The following is a 26114-nucleotide window of genomic DNA, read 5'->3' on the forward strand; positions in this document are numbered from 1 at the left end:
AAAAACTGTGTGGTCAAAATGATAACAACAACCATAAATGAATTCCTTGAGGGGAGTAGTTTCCAAAATTGGGTCACTATTGGGGGATTCCTACTGTTTTGGCACCTCAACACCTCTTCAAACCTGGCATGCTGCCTAAAATATATTCTAATAAAAAAGGGGCCACAAGCGCCACATGTGGGACATTTCTAAAAACGGCAGAATCTGGACAATACATATTTAGTAGTGTTTCTCTGGTAAAATTGAAATTCAGTAAGAAAAATGAAATTTGCAAATTTCACCTCCACTTTGCTTTAATTCCTGTGACTTGCCTAAAGAGTTAAAAATCTTTCTAAATGCTGTTTTGAATACTTTGAGGGGTCTAGTTTTTAAAATGGGGTGTTTTATCAGGGTTTCTAATACATAGGCCCCTCAAAGCCACTTCAGAACTGAAGAGGTACCTTAAAAAAAAGGCTTTTGACATTTTCTTAAAAAAACGAGAAATTACTGTTTATGTTCTAAGCCTTGTAACGTCCGATAAAAATAAAATAATGTTCAAAAACGATGCCAATCTAAAGTAGACATATGGGAAATGTGAACTAGTAACTATTTTGGGTGGTATAACCGTCTGTTTTACAAGCAGATGCATTTAAATTCTGAAAAATGCTATTTTTTATAAATTTTCCCTAAATTTTGCAATTTTTCAACAATAAACACTGAATATATCGTCCAAATTTTACCACTAACATAAAGCCCAATGTGTCACGAGAAAACAATCTCAGAATCGCTTGGATAGGTTTAAGCATTCCGACGTTATTACCACATAAAGTGAAATATGTCAGATTTGAAAAATGGGCTCTGATCCTTAAGGCCAAAACAAGGCTGCGTCCTTAAGGGGTTAAAAACACAAAAAATGGCCATACTCACAAATTGGGCAGGTATAATCCCAACAGGACGCAGCCAGGTCAAAAATACTGCTGAAGGAAAGTGCACAGGTGTGCTTAAATAATAATAGCCACTCCCACTAGCCTTGTGGGAGTGGCTATTATTATTTAAACACACCTGTGCACTTTCCTTCAGCAGCATTTTTGACCTGGCTGCATTCTGCTGGGATTATACCTGCCCAATTTGTGAGTATGGCCATTTTTTGTGTTTTTAATCTTATTATATGTCCCACTTTTTTTCTGTGGATAACATTTCCTATGTGTCTACTTTATGTTTGCTTCGTTTTTTGAACGTCCTTTTATTTTTCTAGGACGTTACAAGGCTTAGAACTTTAGCTAGAATTTCTCGCATTTTCAAGAAAATTTCAAAAGGCTATTTTTTCAGGGACCAGTTCAGTTCTGAAGTGGCTTTGAGGGCCTTATATATTAGAAAGTCCCCATAAATCACCCCATTTTAAAAACTGCACACCTCAAAGTATTCAAAATAGCATTCAGAAAGTATTTGAAACCCTTTAGGCATTTCACAGGAAATAAAGCAAAGTAGAGGTGAAATGTACAAATTACAAATTTTTTTTTAATGAAGTTCATTTGTAATAAATTTTTTCTGTAACACAGAAGGTTTTACGAGAGAAACGCAGCTCAATACTTATTGCCCAGATTCTGCAGTTTTTAGAAATATCCCACATGTGGATCTAGTGCGGTAATGGACTGAAACAACGGCCTCCGAAGCAAAGGAGCTCCTGGTGGATTTTGTGGCCTCTATTTAATTAGAATATATTTTAGGCACCATGTCAGGTTTGAAGAGTGACCCCATTTTGGAAACTACACCCCTCAAGGAATTTTTCAAGAGGTATAGTGAGCATTTTTAGCCCACAGGTTTTTAGCTAAATTTATTGGAACTGGTCTGTGAAAATGAAAATCTACTATTTTTCATTTTTACAATAGATAAAGGAGAAAAACCACCCCAATATTTGTAAAGCAAACTCTTCTGAGCACAGCAATACCCCATATGTGGTAATAATCTGCTGTTTGGACACATGGCGGAAGTTAGAAATGACTTTTGACTTTTGGAGCTCAAGTTTTGCTGGAATGGTTTGCGGCCCCATGTCACATTTGCAAAGCCACTGAGGGGCCAAAATAGTACAAACCCGACAAAAATGACCCCATTTGGGAAACTATACCCCTTGTGGAATTTATCTAGCGGTATAGTGAGCATTTTGACAACACAGTTTTATTGCTGAATTATGCAGTGAAAATGAAAATCTACATTCTTTCCACTAAAATGTTGCATTTTTTTCATTTTCACAAGGAATAAAGGAGGAAAAGCGCCCCAACAATTGTAAACCAATTTCTCCCGAGTACGGTAATACCCCACATGTGGTCATAAACTGCTGCTTGGATACACCACAGGGCTCAGAATGGCAGGAGTGCTACTTGGCATGTAGATTTTGGTTGCTTGTTTTTTGGGCGCCATGTCGCATTTGCAGAGCCCCTGAGGTACCCGTACAGTAGAAACCCCTGAGAAGTGACTCCATTTTGTAAACTATACCCCTCAGGGTAATCATCTAGGGGTGTACTGAGCATTTTGATCCCACAGGTGTTTCATAGATTGTATTAGAATGAATCAGTGAAAATGAAAAATTATCTTTTTTTCCAAAAAATATTTAATTTTGCACCCAATTTTTTTTTCCAGGAGAAAACAACACATAATTTGTTACCCATTTTCTCCCGAGTACGGCAATACCCCATGTGTGGCCCTAAACTGCTGTTTGGGCACATGGCAGAGCTCAAAATGTAAGGAGTGCCATGTGGCTTTTAGAGCACAGATTTTGCTGGACTGGTGTATGGGCGCCATGTCACATTTCCAGAGCTCCCTTAGGTACCAGAGTAGAGTGTAAAACCCTGAGAAGTGAACCCATTTTGTAAACTACACCCCTCAAGGCATTTATCATGTATAACAGGGCTTAGGAGTGAAAGGCGCATGTGAGACCTATTTTGGTGATTTTCGCAGCATTAGCCCACAATGGCAGGGCTCTGGGGTCAAATAGTAAAACAAACCCCCAAGTAGTGACCCCCATTTTGGAAACTGCACCCCTGAAGGCATTTTATTAATGGGTGTAGTGAGCATTTTGACCACACAGGTTTTTTTTTTCTATAATAAATGAATGCTCAGTGGATGGTGCACTCCATTTCCACAGGTATATGCCATTTTAGTGCACAATATTTTGTGCCCAGTTCATGCCACTGAAGACAAATACCTCAAACTGTTAAGTGGGTTCTCCCGGGTATGGCAATGCCATATATGTGGATGTAAACTGCCTGTTTGGGCACGCTGCAGGGCTCAGAAGGGAGGGAGCGCCATTTGGCTTTTGGAGCGCAGATTTTTCTTAGTGGTAGTTTTGTTTGGGGTTTTGCTGGTATTTCAGTTTATGATGTGGGGGCATATGTAAGCTGTGTGGAGTACATCAGGGGCATAATAAGAGGGTATAATAATGGGGTAAATAAATAATCATAGATATGTGGCCGGTGTCGCACTGCTAAATGGTGCCAGATCATATCCGCTTTTGGAACACTCTGCACATTTTGGATCGGTATATTCTGAGAGCCAGAACTTTTTTTTTTCTCCACCGGAGCTGGGTGAGGGCTTATTTTTTTTGCGGGACAATCTGTAGTTTTCATTAGTACCATTTTGGGGTAAATGCGATTTTTTTGATCACTTTGTATTTTTTTTTTTTTTTGGCAAGCAAGTTGACCAAAAACCTGAATTTCTGTTTTTTTTATAATTTTTTTTTTTTTACAGCGTTCGCCATGCGCTATGAATGACAATTTTACGTTATTATGCGGGTCGGTACGATTACAGCGATACCAGATGTATATAGTTTCTCTTATGCTTTGCAGCGTCTGCACAATAAAATCACTTTTGTTTCAAATTTATTTTTTGTGTCACCATATTCTGAGAGCCATAACTTTTTTATTTTTCCGTCAAAAAAGCTGCGGGAGGGCTTGTTTTTTGCGGGACGGGCTTCAGTTTTTAATAGTATAATTTTGGGGTACATGCAACTTTTAGATCCCTTTTTTTATTCTGTTTTGCGAGGGGTAGTGACTAACAAACAGCGATTCTGGAATAGTTGTTTATTCAATTTTTTTACGGTGTTCACTGTACGGGTAAAATAGCGTGATATTTTTATAGCTTGGGTTGTTACGGACGTGGGGATACCACATATGTGTACTTTTTTTATGTTTTTTTGTTTTTCCTATAATAAAAGACTTATTTTAGGAAAAAATGCTGTTATAGTGTTTTTTTAAACTTATTTTTTTCATGAAACTTATTTTTTTTTACTTTTTTACAACATTTTTATTAACTTGTTTTACCTTTTTTTTGTGCCCCACTAGGGAACTTGAAGGCATGAAGCCCTGATCGCTATGCTAATACACTGCACTACCTACATAGTGCAGTGTATTAGAGCTGTCAGCTATTCACTGACAGCAAGCCTATTATGCTTCGCCTCCAGGCGTGGCCTAATAGGCTTCCGTGCTAGTAAGCGATTGTTAGGCTACGGTTGCCATAGCAACCATCTGAACACCCGCAGGTGCCGATGGTTGTCATTAGCAACCGTAGCGTGCGATCTAAGGGGTTAATCGGCCGGATCGGAGCCTAGCTCCGGTCCTGGCCTTTAGAGCACGATGTCAGCTGTGACAAACAGCTGACACCCGCGCCCGTGGCAACCATCGTGGTTGCCGACAGGCTACAAGACACTTCGATGCATCGATCGCGTTGATCGATGCATCGAAGGAGTTAATCGGCTGGATCGGAGCCTAGCTCCGGTCCTGGCCGTTGCAGAGGGGTGCCGGACATCTGATTACCGGCGGTGATAGCGCTGGCTCAAGCTGAGCCAGCACCATCACATACACCACGTCATGGAGCTGTGATCGGTCAGTCTGCTTTGACTGACCAATCACAGCGATCGCCGGCAGGAGACCGCTGTGAATGGTCCCCTGCCGTCTTAGGCTATGTTCACACGGAGTATTTTGGGGGAGGAATATCTGCCTCAAAGCTCCAAACGGAATTTTGAGGCAGATATTCCTCCCCCAAAATACTCCGTGTGAATAGCAATTATCGCGCCGTTTTTCGCCCGCGGCCATTGAGCGCCGCGGGCATAAAACACGCTTTCTCCTGCCTCCCATTGAAGTCAATGGGAGGTCGGACGCGGAAGCGCCCGAAGATAGGGCATGTCGCTTCTTTTTCCCGCGAGGCAGTTTTACTGCTCGCGGGAAAAAGACGCCGACGCCTCCCATTGAAATCAATGGGAGGCGTTCTCGGGCCGTTTCTGCCGAGTTTTGCGACGCGGTTTCCGCGTCAAAAAACTCGGCAAAAGACCCCGTGTGAACATAGCCTTACTGTGCCGATCAACTGTCATAAACAGGGTGACAGATTTTAGCCAGGACGCACCGGTACGCCCTGGTGCCTTAAAGCACTTCAATGCAGGACGTACCGGTGCGTCCTGATGCGGTAAGGGGTTAATATTAAACATTGACTTTATTATTCTCCACTATTCTAACAGAGAATTGGTGTAAGAGATAACTCCAACCGCCTCTTTTTAAAATTGGTTATATTTAAAATGTTGCAAACAGAATAAATTATACATTGATACATCTCAGATGTATAATAAAACAACTTTAGTCAAGCACAGAGAAATATAGAATACAGTGTCTTAACAACATTATAAGAAGTGTTTTATTTTGTAAAACCATCAAAAACTGAAAGATAAGACTTATTGTCTATGCCGCCTTGCAAACACAGGAATAAATAGAGAATAAAGGAAGCAATAGATTGGATCAGCGAGAGCCAGCACCAGAAACAAATTAACTCAGGAGTTTTCTATTGAAATGAATTCAGCAGTTCCCAACCATAAACCCACACTTTATCAAATTTATTAGAACAACCCCGATATTGAAACACCAATCGTTCATAGGATTCAACAGTATTTACAAGTGTTTTCCACCGTGAGAGTGTTAGCAGTCTGTCCGCCATCCTGTGCATCGCTATGACTTTCCTGGCTAAAAATAAAGATTCCCTCAAGAATATGCGGGTATAGTGTGGCCATTGTACGTCATTTAGAATACCAAATAAAGCAACTTTAGAGGAAATGGGTACTGGGATAGGTAGAAGGGATGTAAGGAAATCAAATACTTTTGTTCAAAAGGTGGAGATGTAGGGGCAGTCCAAAATAAGGTGCTAGAAATTTGCCTCCAGACTATAGCATCTATGACATGCTGTTGTGGGCATTCTGCCCATTTTATATCATTTAGTAGGCGTTAAATAAGCCTGGTGTATAACACACAGTTGAATGAGTTTGTTATTGACTGCTGGAGAAACTGTCATTCTGGGAGCTTAATTTATCATTCTTATCATCTTGGGTGAGTTCCGGGATCTGTAATAACCATTTATTGATAACTGGCAACAGCATGGAGGTTACTTTAGCTGATAATAGATGAGTTTATAACGCAGATATGAGGCCCTTAGGACCCTGTGACTTCAATATACCAATTAAAGGATACATAGAAATGGTAATAATATGGGGCGAGAATTGGGATGGAATAGTATGTCGAAGTTGGAGGTATCTATACCATTGCAGTTGTGGAAAATGCTGAGCTTCCTGTAATTGAGTCAATGTGTGAGAAAGGATCCGTCTCTGAACGCATCTCCAACGCACACCCCACCCAAGTTTCGCCAGAATAGAGGGTACAGCACGGTCTGTAGCAATGGTAATGTGGGGTTATGCCACAGAGGTAAACCTTAGAGAGTGTCTCTGTAACGTCTATGGCCGCGGTCCATCGTTCTAACTTACCCCTCGACGACCGCGGCCATGGACATCCCGCCGCTGTGCTGCATCCCCCCCTGTGAGGCGCCGTCATTCACTTCCGGGTATTGAGACTGTCTCCCGGAGGCCAGCGCGCGCATGAAATTATCATCATCAAATCACATGATTTCTTGGACTATAAGAAAGCCACCGCCCTTCTGATCCTCACCTGAGTGTTGTTGCTGTTTCCCAAAGTCTGTCTTGCAAATGGTCTCCTAAGTGTCTTCCAGCTTCCCAGTGTTCCCCGTACCTGTATCCTGTATCCTGCCTGTATCCTGTATCCCATGCTATCCAGTACTATCCTGATCTACAGCCGTGCTGAGCTGTTTTCGTGCTGTGCTTCATTTCCACGCATGCTCTGCTACTCCACGCCTGATGTCTAAATGCCGCCTGGTCCCAGCCGAGCCTGCGTTGCTACTGTCTACATTGCCTCAGGTAACCTTTCTGGACTATTGACTCTGTACCATACCTGTTTGGCCAGCTGCCATCCCACTATGTGGTACGGCCCAGTGGACCAACACCCCACATCGTGATAGTACGCTCGGGCCATGTACCCGCTGGTCAATAAAGGGCATGTCACCCTCCCAAGCCATGAAGGCGGACCTGCAGGACCTCCGTGCAAGACAGGATCAACTTCTTGTGGCAGTGGACTCCATGGCGCAGAAGCTAGGGGTACTAGCTGCTTCCCTTCATGCTTTTATGCTAGCTCCTCCAACCGACCCTCCTTCTATACCTCCTGGCAGTTCTGGTTCGGACCCTCGGTTCTCGCTGCCATTACCTTCTTGGTTCCATGGAGACGCAAGTTCGTGAAGGGGATTTCTGAACCAATGCTATATCCATTTTTCCCTGCACGCCCGAGCATTTCCGTTGGACGGAACCAAGATCGCCTTCATCGTGTCTCTACTTGCTGGCAAGGCCCTGGCATGGGCGAACCCAATCTGGGAACATCAGGGACCTGAGACTCAAGACTTCCAAGGGTTCGTTCGGTTGTTCCGCACTGTTTTTGAGGAGCCAGGACGAGTCTCGTCGGCAGCCACTGCTATCTTCAACCTGCGCCAAGAGGACACCTCCATGGGTGAATACACCATCCATCCAGTTCCAGACCCTGACAGGAGAGCTGTCCTGGAACAATGAGGCCTTGGTAGCATCCTTCTGGCATGGCCTATCACCCGAGATCAAGGACGAACTTGCTGCCCGATATCTACCACCTGCCTTGGACGACCTGATTCTGCTGGCTACCCGGGTGGATATAAGGCTCAGGGAGAGATCTCATGAGGTTCGACAGGAGAGACGGCTTCCTAGATTGGCGCCCAACTTCCAGCAACCCCTCTTGCCGTCGTCTACTGCCTTTCCTGAGATTCCGATGCAGGTGGATCGCCTAAAATAGTCTGTACAAAAGAAACGGCGCAGGCGCACCTCTGGACTCTGTCTGTATTGCAGCCATGTCGTGCGTCTGTGTCCACAAAAGCCAAAAAACCCCAGCGCCTAGGTTTGGTTGGAGAGACAACCCTGGGCGCCACTGCATTTAATCGTGAACTCTCCTCCAAACTGTTTATTCCCGTGACCATCATTGTTGGCGAGAAACCCCATCTGGCCTCTGCCTACCTGGCCTCTGCAGCTAATTTCATCTGTCAAGTCCTTCTGGATCTTCTCCAGTTGCCCACTGTCTGTCTGGAAAGGCCGTTGATTGTCGCCTCAGTAGATGGACTGCCATTGCCTGACCCAGTATTGTCTGTGACCAAGCCATTGAGACTTCAAATGGGAGCTCTTTACACTGAGCTCATCTCCCTGTTGGTCCTGCCAAAGGCCATCAACCCCATGCTGCTGGGTTTGCCTTGGCTCCGTTTGCATGCCCCAGTCCAGGATTGGAACTCTGGAGAGTTTCTCCTGTGGGGCCCCAAGTGTCTCGACCGCTGTCTGGGTCATATCCATCCACCGCAGCCTCCTCCGCTTCAGCCATTGGCAGGGTTGCCTTCTTGTTTCTCTATGTTCTCTGATGTCTTCAATAAAAGGGAAGCTGAGACCTTGCCGCCACATCGAGTATACGATTGTCCGATCGACTTGGTTCCTGATTCATCTCCTCCTCACGGTAGAGTATACCCTCTCTCCCTTCCAGAGACTCAGTCTTTGTCGACCTACATTAAGGAGAATCTGGAGAGGGGCTTCATTCGTAAGTCCTCATCCCCGGCCGGAGCTGGGTTCCTCTTTGTCAATCAGAAGGAAAGATCCCTCCGAACCTGCATTGACTACCGAAGCCTCAATCGGATCACGGTGAAGAACAGGTACCCATTGCCTTTGATTTCGGAACTGTTTGATCGCATACGGGGGGGGGCAATTTTTTTTTTTAAACTGGACTTGCGGGGGGCCTACAACCTGATTCGGATTAGTCAGGGCGATGAGTGGAGGACCGCATTTAATACACGTGATGGGCACTAAGAATACCTAGTTATGCCCTTCGGCCTGTGTAACGCCCCCGCTGTGTTTCAAGAATTTGTCAATGACATTTTTCGTGATCTCCTCTATGTCTGTGTTGTGGTGTATCTTGATGACATTTAGATTTTTTCCCGAGATCCGGTAACTCATCATGTCCGCCAGGTGTTTGTTTAGTTAAGGGAGAATCATCTTTATGCCAAGCTGGAGAAGTGCATGTTTGAAAAAAGATCTCTTCCCTTCCTGACTTATATCAGCTCTGATCAGGGCCTCAAGATGGACCCCGAGAAGGTAAAAGCTGTCCTGCAGTGGCCACGTCCCCAATGCTTAAGGGCCATACAACGCTTCCTGGGATTCGCCAACTTCTACCGGCTGTTCATCACCAACTTCTCATCATTGACAGCCCCCACCTCTAGCCTCACAAAAAAGGGTATGAATGCCAAAATGTGGACTCTGGAGGCAGAAGCCGCATTTGAGACCTTAAAAAAGCCTTTAGGTCAGCCTCTATTCTTCACCATCCTGATGTGTCCCTACAGTTTTCTTTAGAGGTGAATGCTTCCTCTGTTGGTGCAGGTGCCCTGTTGTTCCAGAGAGGATCTGAAGGCAAGACTGTGGTATGTGGCTACTATTCCAAACTGTTTTCTTTCGCGGAGCGCAACTACTCGATTGGGGATTGGGAGTTACTGGCAATCAAGCTGGCCATGCAGGAGTGGAGACATCTACTGGAGGGCGCAGTCCATCCTATCCTGGTCTTCACGGACCACAAGAATCTGACCTATTTACAGATGGCTCAACGGTTGAACCCACGTCAAACCAAGTGGTCGTTGTTCTTGGCTCGGTTCCGGTTCGAACTCCACTACCAACCTGCAAACAAGAATGTGAGGTCCGATGCCTTGTCTAGGTCATTTGAAACAGAGGACACTGTGGAGTCCCCACAGAATATTATCGACCCTTCCTGCATCTATTCTGTTAACCCTCGGCAGGTTAGTGACCGCATGAAGAAAAGAGCAGATAGTAGAAGACGGGATCCTCCTCAGTTTCTTCCAGGTACGAAGGTCTGGTTGTCCTCAAAGAATATCCGGCTGAGGGTGCCGTCCTGCAAATTTGCTCCCAGGTTCCTCGGACCCTTTGAGATCCTGCTACAAATTAATCCGGTCTCTTACAAACTGAAGCTGCCTCCTACCCTCAAGATCCCTAACTCCTTCCATGTCTCCTTGCTGAAGCCCATGGTCCTGAACTGCTACTCTAGGACTCCTAGTTCCGCATTGGCTCCTTACGGCTCATCAGGGACTTTTTAGGTATGGGAGATTCTAGGCACCAAGAAGGTGTGAGGAAAGCCGTTTTATTTGGTGGATTGGAGGGGATTCGGTCCAGAAGAGAGGTCTTGGGAGCCAGAGGAGAACATCGATGCTACTGTCCTCATGAGGACGTTTCTCTCCCGCTCTGGCCCCAAGAAGAGAAGGCATAAGAGGGGGGATACTGTAACGTCTATGGCCGCAGTCTGTCATTCTAACTTACCCCTCGACGACTGCAGCCATGGACATCCTGATGCTGTGCTGCGTCGTCCCCCTGTGAGGCGCCGGCACTCACTCCCGGGTATCGAGTCTCCCAGAGGGTGCGCGTGCGCGCTCGTGCCAGCTCTTAAACTCACATGATTTTCTGGACTATAAGAAGGCCACTTCCCTTCTGATCCTCGCCTGAGTGTTGTTGTTGTTGTTGTTTCCCAAAGTCTGCGTGGCAAATGGTCTCCTAAGTGTCTTCCAGCTTCCCAGTATTCCCCGTACCTGTATCCTGTATCCAATGCTATCCAGTACTATCCTGATCTACTGCCGTGCTAAGCTGTTGTCGGGCTGTCCTGCATTTCCACGCCTGCTCTGCTACTCCACGCCTGACGTCTACCTGCCGCCTGGTCCCAGCCGAGTCTGCCTTGCTACTGTCTACATTGTCTCAAGTAACTTTTCTGGACTAATGACTCAGTACCATACTTGTTTGGCCAGCTGCCATCCCGCTACGCGGTACGGCCCAGTGGGTCCACACCCCGCATCGTGACAGTCTCTAAAATGCAGCAGTGTCTTAGATGTGCGCCAGTGTATGACTTGCCATAGGCCATGCCCATGTGCACCTGTGTTGGACTTGTTCCATATTTGCAAAAGATTTTACCCATTGCTATTTAAATGTGAATTTGGCTGAAAACCCAAATAGATTTTTCCTCGGATTTAGGGCAATTTCCGCAGCAGAAAATGTCCACTTTGCAAACACATGGCCTAAAAGAGTTAAACCATGAAAATATGTTTATAGCAACAATTTGATTGGAGGAATTAATAATTACATTTTACTTTAGGCAAAAGATTCAGAATTATTGTTGTTCAATGTCAATTTTTGCACAGATCAAAGTATGCATCCATCTATGTAGTTTACAGTCAGTGATCTGTGAAGATGTTAGTTGCATGTTAGATTATATACAAAAACATATAGATAATTTGAATAAAATAAACTTTTCTCACTTGACCACAGGAGGATGCTGCAGTCCTTGTCCAATGCATATCTAGGGGAAAAACAGCTTGTAAACATCCGGCCTTTGAATCAGACAGGAACATGTTACAGTTTTTACTAATTTCTGCGTTATTTGCTTTACAGATAATATCCAAGTTTAAGTTAAAATAATATCAATTATCAGGTTGCATTTGCTGAGTTTGTTTGCTTGCATGTGCTGAGTTAAATCATCTTGCTGCCTTTTACAGATTGCCAAGTGTATATACAGTGCATATACAATGGTATAAGTCCCACCTTTCCATGAAAGGTGTTTCCATGAAAGGTGCAGACCACCATGGTATGTTGATTTCCTGTAGTTTTGCTTTTGAGTTCGCAGGATATTTATGTTTTTATTTTTATTTTTTGACTAAGGCTATATTCACACAAGCGTATCAGATTCACGGCGTGAAAAACTTGTGTGAATCTGGTACGTGTGTGTTGCGTATGCATCAGTGTGCTTTGCGAGTGGCATGCGTTTAGCCATTTTTAGCACGTGTTAGTTAAATGGCTATAACGTTTTTATTTGTTGGGCTAACGACGTGATTTTTGCGAAGTTTTTTCCGTAGACAATGCAGGTTTCATTTTTTATCGTTTTTATACACACCTTTTTTGCTATTTTAGAATTTTTATTCATAAAGTTTGAAAATAATAGTAAAAAAATAAGCTTTTTTACGTTTCAGCTATTTTTTTGGGGTAATAACATAGTTTTAACCTAAAATAGACCTTTTATTTGTGATCGTCATTGTCTACCGTAAATTTTAATATATTACATGTCTTTATTAGGGTAATTGGGTCAGCGCTAGCGTTACAACAATGATTGGCGGGGGGAACGTTTTTTTTTTGGGGGTGGGTATTTTATGTGTATTTATTATTACATTTTTTTTGCACTTTACTTTATTATTTTTTTATTACTATGGTCTGTCCCCCAAAGGTCAAAAAAGACCTTTGGGGAACTTTATATATTTTTTTTCTTTCTTTTACACCATCTTTTCCACTGTAACTGGAGCTGCACAGCAGCCCCAGTTACAGGGGAAATCAGCCCTCTCATAGTGACGATTGTCACTAATAGGGCTGTGCTGGGTCTTGTAAGACCCAGCAGCAGTCTGTCACTAACGGCACCCGGCGATTATGTGACCAGTCACATGATCACCGGGAGGAATAGAGACAGCGCCGCTGCTGCTGTCTCTATTCCTATACACAGCGTTCATTGAACGCTGTGTAAAAACACATCGGAGAAGACAGAAGCAGTGAAAGCTGCTTCTATCCTCTCCTCAGGGTCCCCGGCAGTCACTGACAGCCGGAGACCCGACATTCAGCTGCCCGATCGCGCGGGCAGCAAGTTAAAACCCGAGCCGTAAAAAGTCTATGGCTCGGGTTTTAAGGACCCTGACCGCAGGCCGTAAATATACAGCCAGCGGTCGGGAACCAGTTAAAGTGGCAACCAAGCACAAAACTTAAAGGGAACCTGTCACCAGCATTTCACCTATTGAGCTTTACTTCTCCCTCACTGGCCGCTGCTATAAAAAGTTCATTGCCGTTATCCCCGCTCCTAAACTCCTCTTCCGACTGTAAATATGGGTCTGCAAACGTTTTGCGCCTTTTATCGTAATTATGCGGTGTCCCTTTTTGCGCACACACCAAAAGAGGACATCAATGCACAAGCGCAGGATTTTGTGTGCTGGGGGAAGGCGAGGAGCTGTCAATCAAAAGTAAGGAGGCGAAGTAAACTTGGAAAGACTTGAGGAATGAAGATATGACTGTTTCCAAACGAAGATTTGACTCTTTTCAAATGAAGATCTGACTCTTTTCTGCTCATTAGCATATGATGTGGGAACACTAAAAAGCTAAATACTAAAGCTACAGAGCCGACTAAGAAGACAATTATAGGTTATATAGAAATTATTTTTCACCCACTACCACCAGGTATAGTCGGTATAGTCGGTATAGTCGGTTTAATAGGTGAAATGCTGGTGACAGGTTCCCTTTAAGGAAAGTATATTGGTGTTTACATTCAGTAAAACAGCACAGTAATTGAATATTGGAAAGGCCCTGTAATATTGTACAATCATATTCATAAAATGTATGCTTTATGTACTTTTTTCATATATACATATATATATATATATACAATATTTGTTTTATAGTATTTTTGTCTCATATATAACAATGTAATATACTTGGCAGTCAAGTGAAAGAGCATACAAAGGACTTTGACTAATCAATCTGCCACAACCCTGCTCTGGGTCAAAATCCTAACATGACTTTTGCTATTCAAGTCAACCGGTGTCAATGTCCCAAATCTAATTTAGACAATTATTGATTTTCTAAAGCAGCATGCTCACTTCCAGTTCCCTGTCCTTTTAATAATGAAACAAATTACTGTACCTACTTGTAAACTTCTGGAAGTACAGTGTAGCATCTTTTAAACCAAAACTTCAATTCATTACTTTTCACTATAAATATAATTTTAAAATGTATAACTTTTGTGTGCACTTCTAATGCTGTACTACTGTGTATTCCATACTTTTAGCTGTTTTAACCCCTTAATAATCACACTTAATGTTTACAATGGAGGCAGCAGTTATGTGATTACATGGTCAATAATGTAATAAAATCTTTCATCTTCTATGTTCTATTAAAACAGAAAGTGGACAATGGCTGGCAAAAACATAAATATTATTTTATAGATTTTTTGTGTTATTAATACAATTATGTAATGCACTGAAGAGCTGGGTCCACCTGAACAGGAGACACTCTTATTACAGGGCAGCTCTCTGTTCAGCCTCATAAAAGGGAGTCCTGAGCGGGAGACCACTCTATGAAATCCATAGTCTTCATATTCAAGGCAGGATGGAGCCTGACAAATGGGGGCATTATTAAAGGGGCACTGTATGTGTCACTTTCTAGAGAGAGCACATTGTGGCACTATCTACAGGGGCACTGTGTGTTGACACTGTCTATGAGGCACTATCTATAGGTAGCACTGTGTGGTACAAAAGGCACAACGTGTGGTACTGTCAACAGAGAGCACAGTGTGTGGCACTTTCTACAGGGGCACAGCGTGTTTATGTGGTGCTTTATTTGTATGGGGCACAGCATGTGCATGTGGTGCTTCATTTGTATGAGGCACAGCATGTGCTTGTGCCACATTATTTTTTTTGTATGGGGCACAGCTTGTGGCACTATTATGTAGCACTTTATTCAGCCGGCACTGTGTTTATGGTGCTTTATTTTCATGAGGCACAGTATACAGCACTACTTTCAGGGGGCAGAGCATGTGGCACAATTTTAATGGGGCACTGCTTGTTTGACCGATTGTTATCACGTGGTTCAGGCTGTAACATGAATGTATTCAGTGGGCGCAGTGTGTGACATGATTGGTTTCAGGGGTCACAGTATGTGTGTCATGGGGTGCAATTTCCCTACGCTGCCTAGGGCAGTAAGAGATCTTGTCCTGTCCCTGGGAACAGGGCTAGATAATAATTTATTTTATTGTTTTAATGAGGAATTTTTGTGTGGAGATGCAGTTAAAGGCATCACTACTGCGTGGGGGGCACTAAAGGGGCATCACTACTGTGGGGCACAAAGGGGCAAATTTATTGTGAAGTGGCACTAAATCGGCATCATTTTAGTAAGGAAAGCACTAATGGGGCATCATTTCTATGAGGGGCACTAAGTGGGCATCCTTACTGTGTGTGTGGGGAACTAAGGGGGCATTTTTATTGTGTGGAACACTAAGGGGGAATAACTACTGTGTGATGGGCCCTAAAGGAGCATTATTACTGTAAGGGGACACTAAGGGGGCATCATCACTGTGTGTGGGGGCACCATTACTGTGTGCCACACAAAAAGGGCACTATGAAAGTGTGTGGGCCAAAGTTATTTACAAGCTCCATAACTTTTAGGCTGGGTTCACACGTGGCGGAATTTCACTTAAATTCCGCTGCGGACACTCCGCAGCGTTAATCCGCAGCGGAGCCGTTTCTGCATTGACTTCCACTTCTATTTAGAAGTGTTCGTTTAGACGATGCGTAACATTCCGCTGCGGAGCATAGGCTGCGGAGCGGAATTTGGTGTCCGCAGCATGCTCTGTCTGTTGCGGAGCAGTGGCGGACTCATGGCGGAATTTCTCCATTGACTTCAATGGAGATTCTAAGTTCCGCAATGAAGTCCGCAGCTGTCATGCACATGTTATGTGTGCTGCGGATGCGTCTTGCTTTTTTGCCATGACATTTCTTCATTCTGGCTGGACCTATGTATTTCTAGGTCTACAGCCAGACTGAGGAAGTCAATGGGGCTCCCGTAATGACGGGAGCGTTGCTAGGAGACGTCTGTAAATAGTCACTGTCCAGGGTGCTGAAAGAGTTAAGCGATCGGCAGTAACTGTTTCTGCACCCGGGACAGTGACTACCGATCCCAATATACAGCAACCTGTAAAAAAATATAAGTTCATACTTACCGAGAACTCCCTGCTTCTGTCTCCAGTCCGGCCTCCCAGGATGACGTTTCAGTCTAAGTGACGGCTGCAGCCAATCACAGGCCAAGCACAGGCTGCAGCGGTCACATGGACTGGCGCGTCATCCAGGGAGGTCGGGCTGGATGCCGAAAGAGGGACGCGTCACCAAGACAACGGCCGGTAAGTATGAAATTCTTTTACTTACACTAGGGAAAGTGCTGTCCCTTCTCTCTATCCTGCACTGATAGGGAGAAGGGAAGCACTTTTCCCGCAGTCCGCAGCAGCTAGTCCGCATCAATTTACTGCACATTTTGTGCAGATCCGCAGCAGAATCTGCAACGCAGATTCTGTGCGGCATTGATGCGGACAGTTGCGGAGGAAATCCGCCACGTGTGGTCATGCCCTTACATGGAGCTTGTAAATGTCCATTCTCGAGGAGGGTGCCCATTAAAAAATATGCTATGGGGACCAGCCTTTTCTAGTAACACCAATGTGACAGTCCAAAGCCCGTAATTTATAAACAAACAATAGGTGGATTATAGTTCATCCATGAGCTTTAGGCCTCATTTACACGAGCATAATATACGTGCGTGTGACGCGCTTGCTTTTCACGCGTGTCGTACGCACCTATTTTACTCTATGGGGCAGTGCAGACAGTGCGTGAATTTTGTGCAGCGCGAGTGCGTTGCGTAAAACTCACGACATGTTCTATAATCGTGCGTTTTTCGCGCATCACGCACCCATTGAAGTCAATGGGTGTGTGAAAAACACGCATGACACACGGAAGCTCCTGCGTTGCATGCACGTTTTTCACGCATCACTTGTTATGTCCATGAAAAAGAGTTTATAAAGCTGGTCCAAACAAGCAGAAACCAGGAAGTGCTTGCGTTTCCTATGCGAGTGGGCCAGTCTGGAAACTACACACGCGTGGGCTGGATGTAGGGAGGCTCATCAGCCTGGTACAGGCCAAAGCTGAAATCTGGGACACCCGCGCGGAGTCGTACCACGACTGCACGGCCAAGGAGGACGCCTGGGAGGAGATAGCCGAGGCGCTTTTTGGGACAGAATGGGAGAGCAGCAGGACCCGGGACCGCAGTTGGATGGGTGAGTACATGTGTTTAGAAGCGATGCAATGTCATCCCTATTGAAGTACTGTGTCCCTGTATGTGTCTTTAGCTAAATGCCCAACTGACGTTTTCTGTTGCTGCAGCATCACCGTGTAGCATGTCATTTGCATGGCAGGGCCCCTCATGTATTTTATGGCTGAGTTGTTAGGGCGTTGTCGCAATGTGTGACCATGTATTTGTTTGTCCTCCAACAGTCCTGGATATCAAAACAAGATGGCGTAGCTGTAGAGACCAGTTCCGGCGAGAAATGGGGGACCGAGGCAGAAGTGGAGATGGGGCTTCTAGAAAGCGCCCCTACATGTATACGAAGCAGCTTATGTTTTTGAAGGACATAATGGAGATGCGCCCGTAAGAAATTGTGCTTTTGCATGTGTAAAATGTTTTCTTGCCCAGGTCATGTTTGCCATCGTGTTGTTTGGGGCAATGATCTCTATTGTGTTCTCATGATGTTTTCACATTACAGAACCACCGACAATTTGGAGGATAGAGCGGAGGACAGTGACCTGCCCGAGTCATGGCCGCAAGCTCCTGCCGGTCAAGAACTGCCCCTTAGCCCGGAGCCTACACCCCTGGACCCTGCCCCTGTAGAGTCGGCCCGTGCCGTAGCCTCTCCGCCTGAGGAGCGCCCTCCGCGACCCACAACAAGACGCCGACTAGCTCAGCAGCCAGCCGCCGCGGCACAGGTGGATACGTGGGTACTGGAGTACATTCGGCGAGCGGCGGACGAGGACGGGCAGGACTTCTTCGCCTGGGGAATTGTTCCTCTGCTACGGAGGGTCCCCGAGGATCGTATGGCCCGCCTACACGCGACCATCATAACGCTCATTGACTCGTACACACCCCCCCACAATCCGCACCACTGCGTCACAGCGATCGAGCAGTGGCGTGGATTTGCCCTGGCAAGCACCACGGCTAATTTGCCAGCCCCATACCACCCACCCCTAGCGCACACCCTCACCCGTATTTGAGACCCATGGCTCCCCCTTTCCCTGCCCCAATTTACCAGGGGCATCATCAGCACCACTATGCTGGAGAGGAACATCCTCAGCAGCTCCATGGCCAGCATAGTGGTGCTGAAATGCACGCATACTCCTCCCCGGGCCACCACTACCAGCACCTGTAATAGTGTTGGTGTGCTGGGCGTAGCAAGGCAGAGTATTGAAGGGCTGTAAAGTCTGCCCTCTGACGTTTTTCCACCATGTTGGTGTTTATATTTGGTTGACTAGTTGTGTTCCTTTGCACACCGTGTTTACTGTGAAGTGAAAACAGATAAACAAGGTTGTTCACAGTTTCAATTGCGTGGTGTTTTTATTTCACACCCCTCCACACAATGCTTGCCACAAATGTATTTTGACTGTACACTCACACACTGCTGGGCTTGGGCCCAAATTCATGCACACGTGTTATGAGGTATTAGTTCATCTATAGGGGTTTGCCATTGTTTGCAAGAGATGTGAAAGTTTGCCTGCTGTCATGTGACTCTAGACACACTAAGGACAATCGCAATTGGAGTCGCCTAACTTCTGGCCGACCATCATTTCAATCTCATGAAAACAGGTTCAGGAATGGCAAATGGGCTGATCAAACCCCAACAGATGTAAGCTCACAACCCACGTCAAGGGTCCTCATGTATTGCGAGTCCCTAACCCTACACGAACATAACCTAAAACAACAAACACTGGCCACTTGGGACCTGTGTCCTGAAAACTCCAAAAAATAGCCAACCCTTCAAATGACATCACGCCCCCATGGTGCGGCTCCTGATGGGCTCTCAAAATATGCCGCCAAACTATCCCGCACTCGAAGTCCGGATGTGAGAGATCGCCCGAGAGGAATAGCTGGGACAGTGTCGCTGGTGGCTGCATGTGTTAGGATATATTCTGCATCTTGAACTTGATGGACATGTCTTTTTTTTCAACCGTACAAACTATGTAACTATGTAACTATGCATCAAAGGTAGCATCATGAATGCGGCAGAAGTTATGCAGAACTACACACGCTTGTATGACACGTGTCACATTCTGCATGGACAATTGCATTGTCGACAGAAAGACCCGCCACCTGTTCGACATAATGCCAAAGGCACATTCCACATATCTGCAAGCTCGGCCTAGGCGGAGATTGAACATGCGGCGACGCTCATCCAAGCCCCTTCTTGCAAAAGGCCGTATGACTTGCCTTGTCAGGGCAAACCCCTCATCCGCAACGATGACATATGGGATTGGGGGTCCGCTGGAGCTAGGGAGGATGGAAGGTTCCGGCACCACCAGTCGATTATTCAAAAGTCGCTTCCCCATTCGTGATGAACGGAATATGCGGGCATCTGCAGAGCTTCCATACGAGCCGATGTCAACATTAGTGAAACAATAATTTGTGTCCGCCAAGGCCAACAATACCATAGAAAAAAACTGTTTGTAGTTATAGTATCGCGAGCCACTGCGTGGGGGCTTCTTCACCCGAATGTGTTTGCCGTCTAGAGCACCAATACAGTTAGGAAATTGAGTTGCTCGAAGAAATCCCTCCGAAATTCGTAGCCACTGTTCTGTCGTGGGCTGAGGCATGACCGTGGGCTTTAATCTCTGCCACAGCATGGCACAGGTGGATGTGACAATGAAGGAAATGGTGGTCACTCCCAAAAGAACTACTCAAAATGTAACGAATTGTAACTATTGCCTGTGGCCAGAAATCTAAAGGCAAGAGAAAACCAAAGCAATCAACAACACATGTTAGGGGGGACTTGTAAAACAGACAGCGTCATTGAAGAAGCAATTGCAAGTGCACACATACCTCAAGGTCACAAGCAGGCGTTCCTCTGGGGAAATGCAGCGTCTCATGTTGGTATTCTGGTAGATGATGCCAGGGCGAATCTGCGCAAGCAGAAGATCAAATGTGGCCACAGACATGCGGCAGAACGCTCTAAATTTTTCAGGGTGCCGACGTAAGTCCTCATACAGGGTATGGAAATGCCCTTTGGAGGTTCGTTGGGCCACAAGTGGATGAACCCAAATGCGACTTCTTCCACGCGTCTGGTGATGCAGCATGGGTCGGCGTTCCCCAAAACGACGGGAACTCATCCACGCAAGAAGTACACGTGCCAGCGACTGAGAAGGCATAACTGTGCCTTGCAACTCCAAAAACTTCTCAAATGGTTAAACACACACTGGGGTTTCCGCAGAGGCTGCAATTAAGGCGCAAAACCTGTCTTCACAGCAAGCAGGGGTTGGGCCAGCAAGCCTATTTGTAGGCTGGCCTCGCGTTAACGACCACTGAGTTTTTTACGCGCATTTTAAACGCTGGTCGTGCGCGCGTTAAAAACGCAACAACGCTGTGCATACGCATGGAAAACGCAATGGCAACGCGCGCAATACGCTGCGTGTTTTACGCGCGCAAAACGCACATGCTCATGTAAATGAGGCCTTAAGGGAAGCCTGTTCACATTACTACTATCTACAGAAGACAATTGCAATAATGCAACCCCTATTATACTGTGAACCTCCAAACCTGATGGATCCTTTAAAGTAGGATGCAAAAGATACTAGTGAAAAGCTGATATTGCTCTGTAAAAATATATTGTCATATATTGAATTTAAATAAAACACTTTTAGAATAAGAGAAGCAATCTGTTCTATGTCACATAGATATATAAATAGAATGACAAACTGCAGACCATGGGCAGTGAAATGGTTAAATATTGTACAATCTTACTTTTCATTTCGCCAAAGATTTTATCTTCAACTAATTTGGGAAGTGTAGGATTATTTAAGTTTACAGAGGAAAATGTTGGCCAACTTTTTTTTATTGGGAAAATCCTGTATAAAGAAATCATAATTACCTAGTAATGGTGGGAGTTAGTGAATAAATATCACATATGAGTCATGGTTAAAACCTACTATATTGTATATTCTTATGCTGTTACGTTTCTTGTGTCACCAATGTCTAGTTCTACATTCATATTTTACTTGGTATCGAGGTTAAACGTCATTGGTTGATTTTTTTCATGAATTCTATTTCTATTGATTTTTTCAGAATTATAGACAGTTGAGACAAAAAGGAAAAATATCCAATATAAAGTATCATCAGCATAGAATCCAAGGCAGACCACGCAGGGTCACAAAAGTACAGGTGATATCCATTACTTGCAGTGACCAATTTTCACATTACATGGACAAATGTAATGAATAAGGAAATCGAAAAAAAAAAGTAAAAAAAAAAAATACAGAAATGAATAAGGCTAATGTAAAAGCAATCAAATCTGGTTAGACAAACAAAACACAAATATCAAATAGAGGTTGAGACCAGTTTGTTGAAGGGTTATCATAAATTCAAGTATTATCAGAACAGTGTAATTTAGGGTATCACTCTAAAGAGTGTCTTGTGTTTGCACATATTTAAAACACGTAGCAGCTATGAGAAAGTTGGAGGTTTGGGCAGGGGTGTGTCCCATGGAGTTAATTTTTGGGTGAGGTTTTTGAAGACAGACCAAATAGACTAGTCAATAGAAATGTTAGTCTGGAGAGTCCTAGCCTGCCCATTGTTATATGTGATCCACTTGCCCCAGGTACTCAGAAATCTCTGTCTATTACCCAGTTCCCAACCTGTAAGTTCCTCAAAGAGAAAAAGCTTGTGAACTTTTTCTCTCCAGTGCTGTATTGACGGGGGTTCTGTGTTCCTCCAGTGCAAGGGGATAAGTAGTTTTGCTGCTTGTATCAGCCATGCAACCGGACAGTGTTTAGTCGGTTTGAATTCCAGCGAAGGGACCCGTAGGAGAATTAGGTCAGGGTTAAGAGACAAGTTTATCCCACATATCTCATCTATTTCTTCTTTAACCCTGTCCTAGAACGGTTTTATCCGCGGGCAAGTCATTCATATGTGCGATAACGTGCCCAGTTCAGTAAAGCACCTCCAGAGAATAGAGTCACACAGCCCTATCTTGTATAAAAATAAAGGTGTCCTATACCAATGGGTTAGTAATTTAAACAAACTCTCCTGAATCCTGACATACTGGGAAAAATCATGGGAGTTGTATAAAATAGATTTAACATCTGACTCCGTGAACTGTTTAGCAATTTCAATTTCCCACTCTTTCACATAACGAGGCTTAGGGATAGAGGATTGCATTAACAGTAACAGGAGGGAGGGCCGAGGAGGGAGGTCAATGTCGAAAATAAACGGTTAGTCAGGTTAGAGAGAGGTCAGACTATATTGGTGGGGGGAGAAACAGACTGTGGGGAGAGGACTAGACAACAGGATAGGGAGATCCTTTTGTTACAAAACAGCAATGAAAATCAAAATAAAAATGCCCAAATAATGTGAAATTATCACATTTCTGATACTGAAAATGAAAAACTGAAAGGCAAATTAAAGTGTATGTTCACAAATGCCAGAAGTCTAGCAAGCAAAAAGGGGGAGATGGAGGCCTTGATACTGGAAGAAAATATAGATATAGTTGGTGTTGCTGAAACATGGCTGAAACATGGTAAGACTCTTCATATGACTGGGCTGTAAATCTACAGGGCTTTACACTTTTTCGGAAAGACAGGACAAATAGGAAAGGCGGCCGTGTGTGTCTGTATGTGAGAAGTGATATGAAGGCGAGTGTGAATGAGACATTAGAGGTTGAAGATTGTGAGGAGATTGAAACCTTGTAAGTGGAATTACAAAGGGAGGTAAAAACTGAAAATATTACTTTTGGTGTAATCTATAGAACCCCCAATATAAATGAGGAGATGGATGATCAGCTATATAAACAGATGGAGCGGGCTGCACAGGCGGGTACAGTAGTGATAATGGGAGATTTTAATTACCGGGATATTAATTGGGGTCATGGTTCGGCTTCAACTGCAAATAGGAGACATTTCCTCAACCTGTTGCAAGAAAATTTTATGGGCCAGTTTGTGGAAGACCCGACTAGAGGTGAAGCTCTGTTGGATCTGGTAATATCTAATAATGCAGAGCTTGTTGGGAATGTCAATGTTCGTGAAAACCTTGGTAACAGTGATCACAGTATAGTTACATTTTACCTATACTGTAAAAAACAAACACAGGCTGGGAGGGCAAAACACTTAATTTTAAGAAGGGAAATTTCCCCAGAATGAGGGCTGCAATCAGGATATAGACTGGGAAGAACTAATGTCAAATAATTGTACAAATGATAAATGGGAGATTTTAAAATCTACTTTGGGTAAATATAGTGCAAAATTTATTCCTATAGGTAACAAGTATAAACTACTAAAATTAAACTCCACATGGCTTACACCTTCTGTAAAAAGGGCAATACATGACAAAAAAGAAAAGGGCATTTGAAAAATACAAATCTGAGTTTACATCTGTAGCCTTTTTAAATTATAAAGAGCAGAATAAAATCTGTAAAAATGTAATAAAATTAGTAAAAATACAAAATGAAAGGCAGATGGCCAAGGATAGTAAAATAAATTCCAAAAAATTCTTAAGTATATAAATGCAAAAAAGCCAAGGTTTGAACATGTAGGACCCCTAGATAGTGGTAATGGGGAGTTGGTCACAGGGGATCAAGAGAAGGCAGAGTTACTAAATGGGTTCTTTAGCTTTGTATATACAAAAGAAGAAAGAGCAGCTGATATAGCCGGTGCCAGTGCTGTTAATATATCAGTTGACATACTGAATTGAATGAATGTAGATATGGTCCAAGCTAAATTAAATAAAATAAATGTACACAAGGCCCCGGGACCAGATGGGTTATACCTGAGAGTTCTTAAAGAGCTTAGTTCAGTTATTTCAGTCCCGCTCTTCATAATATTCAGAGATTCGCTAGTGACTGGTATAGTGCCAAGGGACTGGCGCAGGGCAAATGTGGTGCCTATTTTCAAGGGCTCTAGGTCTGCCCCGGGTAATTATAGACCAGTAAGCTTAACATCCATCGTGGGGAAAATGTTTGAGGTGCTATTGAGGGACAATATACGGGATTATGTGACAAAAAATAGTATTATAAGTGACAGCCAGCATGGTTTTACTAAGGACAGAAGTTGTCAAACTAACCTGATTTGTTTTTATGAAGAGGTGAGCAGAAGCCTAGACAGTGGGGCTGCTGTGGATATAGTGTTTTTGGACTTTGCAAAGGCATTTGACACTGTCCCTCATAGACGTCTAATGGGTAAATTAAGGACTATAGGTTTAGATAGTATAGTTTGTAATTGGATTGAGAATTGGCTCAAGGACCGTATCCAGGGAGTTGTGGTATATGATTCCTACTCTGAATGGTCCCCGGTTATAAGGGGTGTACCCCAGGGTTCTGTGCTGGGACCACTATTATTCAAATAGTATATTTATCTGATATAGAGGATGGGATTAATAGCACTATTTCTATTTTTGCAGATGACACAAAGCTATGTAATAAAGTTCAGTCTATGGAAGATGTTCGTGAACTGCAAGCGGATTTAAACAAACTAAGCGTTTGGGCGTCCAGTTGGCAAATGAAGTTTAATGTAGATAAATGTAAAGTTATGCATCTGGGTACCAACATCCTGCATGCAGCATATGTCCTAGGGGGAGCTACACTGGGGGATTCACTTGTTGAGAAGGATCTGGGTGTACTTGTAAATCATAAACTAAATAACAGCATGCAATCTCAATCAGCTGCTTCAAAGGCCAGCAAGATATTGTCGTGTATTAAAAGAGGCATGGATTCGCGGGACAGGGATGTAATATTACCACTTTACAAAGCATTAGTGAGGCCTCATCTAGAATATGCAGTTCAGTTCTCCGCTGGAGTTGGAAAACATACAAAGAAGAGCAACGAAGCTGATAAGGGGCATGGAGAATCTAAGTTATGAGGAAAGATTAAAATAATTAAACCTATTTAGCCTTGAAAAAGACAACTAATGGGGGACATGATTAACTTATATAAATATATTAATGGCACATACAAAAAATATGGTGAAATCTTGTTCCATGTAAAACCCCCTCAAAAAACAAGGGGGCACTCCCTCCGTCTGGAGAAATAAAAGGTTCAACCTGCAGAGGCGACAAGCCTTCTTTACTGTGAGAACTGTGAATTTATGGAATAGTCACCGCAGGAGCTGGTCACAGCAGGGACAGTAGATGGTTTTAAAAAAAGGCTTATATAATTTCCTAGAACAAAAAAATATTAGCTCCTATATGTAGAAATTTTTACCTTCTCTTTTCCCATCCCTTGGTTGAACTTGATGGACATGTGTCTTTTTTCAACCGTACTAACTATGTAACTATGTAGGGAATGAATGTGTGACATAATTTAAGCCCTAGGCGTAGAGGATGTGAGAAGTTTTTCTATCCAGTTTAATTCCCTAAGTCGAGAAGTCGCACGATTCTTAAACCACCTAATCATTTGTGCTGAAGGACCACTTATGGAGAAATGTTAGTACCAAAGGCTCTTCTGCAGGTAACAGTTTAGATATTTCAGGTTCTGCCCCCTGAGCGTACAGATTTCTCAGGATTTATTAACCCGCCATGAGGAAATAGCTCAAACCGACATCAAAGGGGAGGGGTCTTCACCCATGGCAAAAGTTTTGGTCGTAGCTTAACAAATTCTGATTGTGTCTCTAGTAAGAGTACTCGGAATATCGTAATCCCAAGATAAGCTTTTCAATATCTATATGCATGGGGTTAGGAGGAGGCAAAATTAGGTCCAGCCACCTGAATATATGGTTAGCAGTATAATATATGTATATGTCTGGTATAGAAAATCCACTGTGTCTTTTTTTCTGTGTCAAAAGTTTGTAGGCTATCCTGGGCCGTTGGCCGTTCAATAGGAAATAGGTAAATGGACTGC

The sequence above is a fragment of the Rhinoderma darwinii genome, chromosome 5 (genome assembly GCF_050947455.1).
Source record: "Rhinoderma darwinii isolate aRhiDar2 chromosome 5, aRhiDar2.hap1, whole genome shotgun sequence".
NCBI classification, from domain to species: domain Eukaryota; kingdom Metazoa; phylum Chordata; class Amphibia; order Anura; family Rhinodermatidae; genus Rhinoderma; species Rhinoderma darwinii.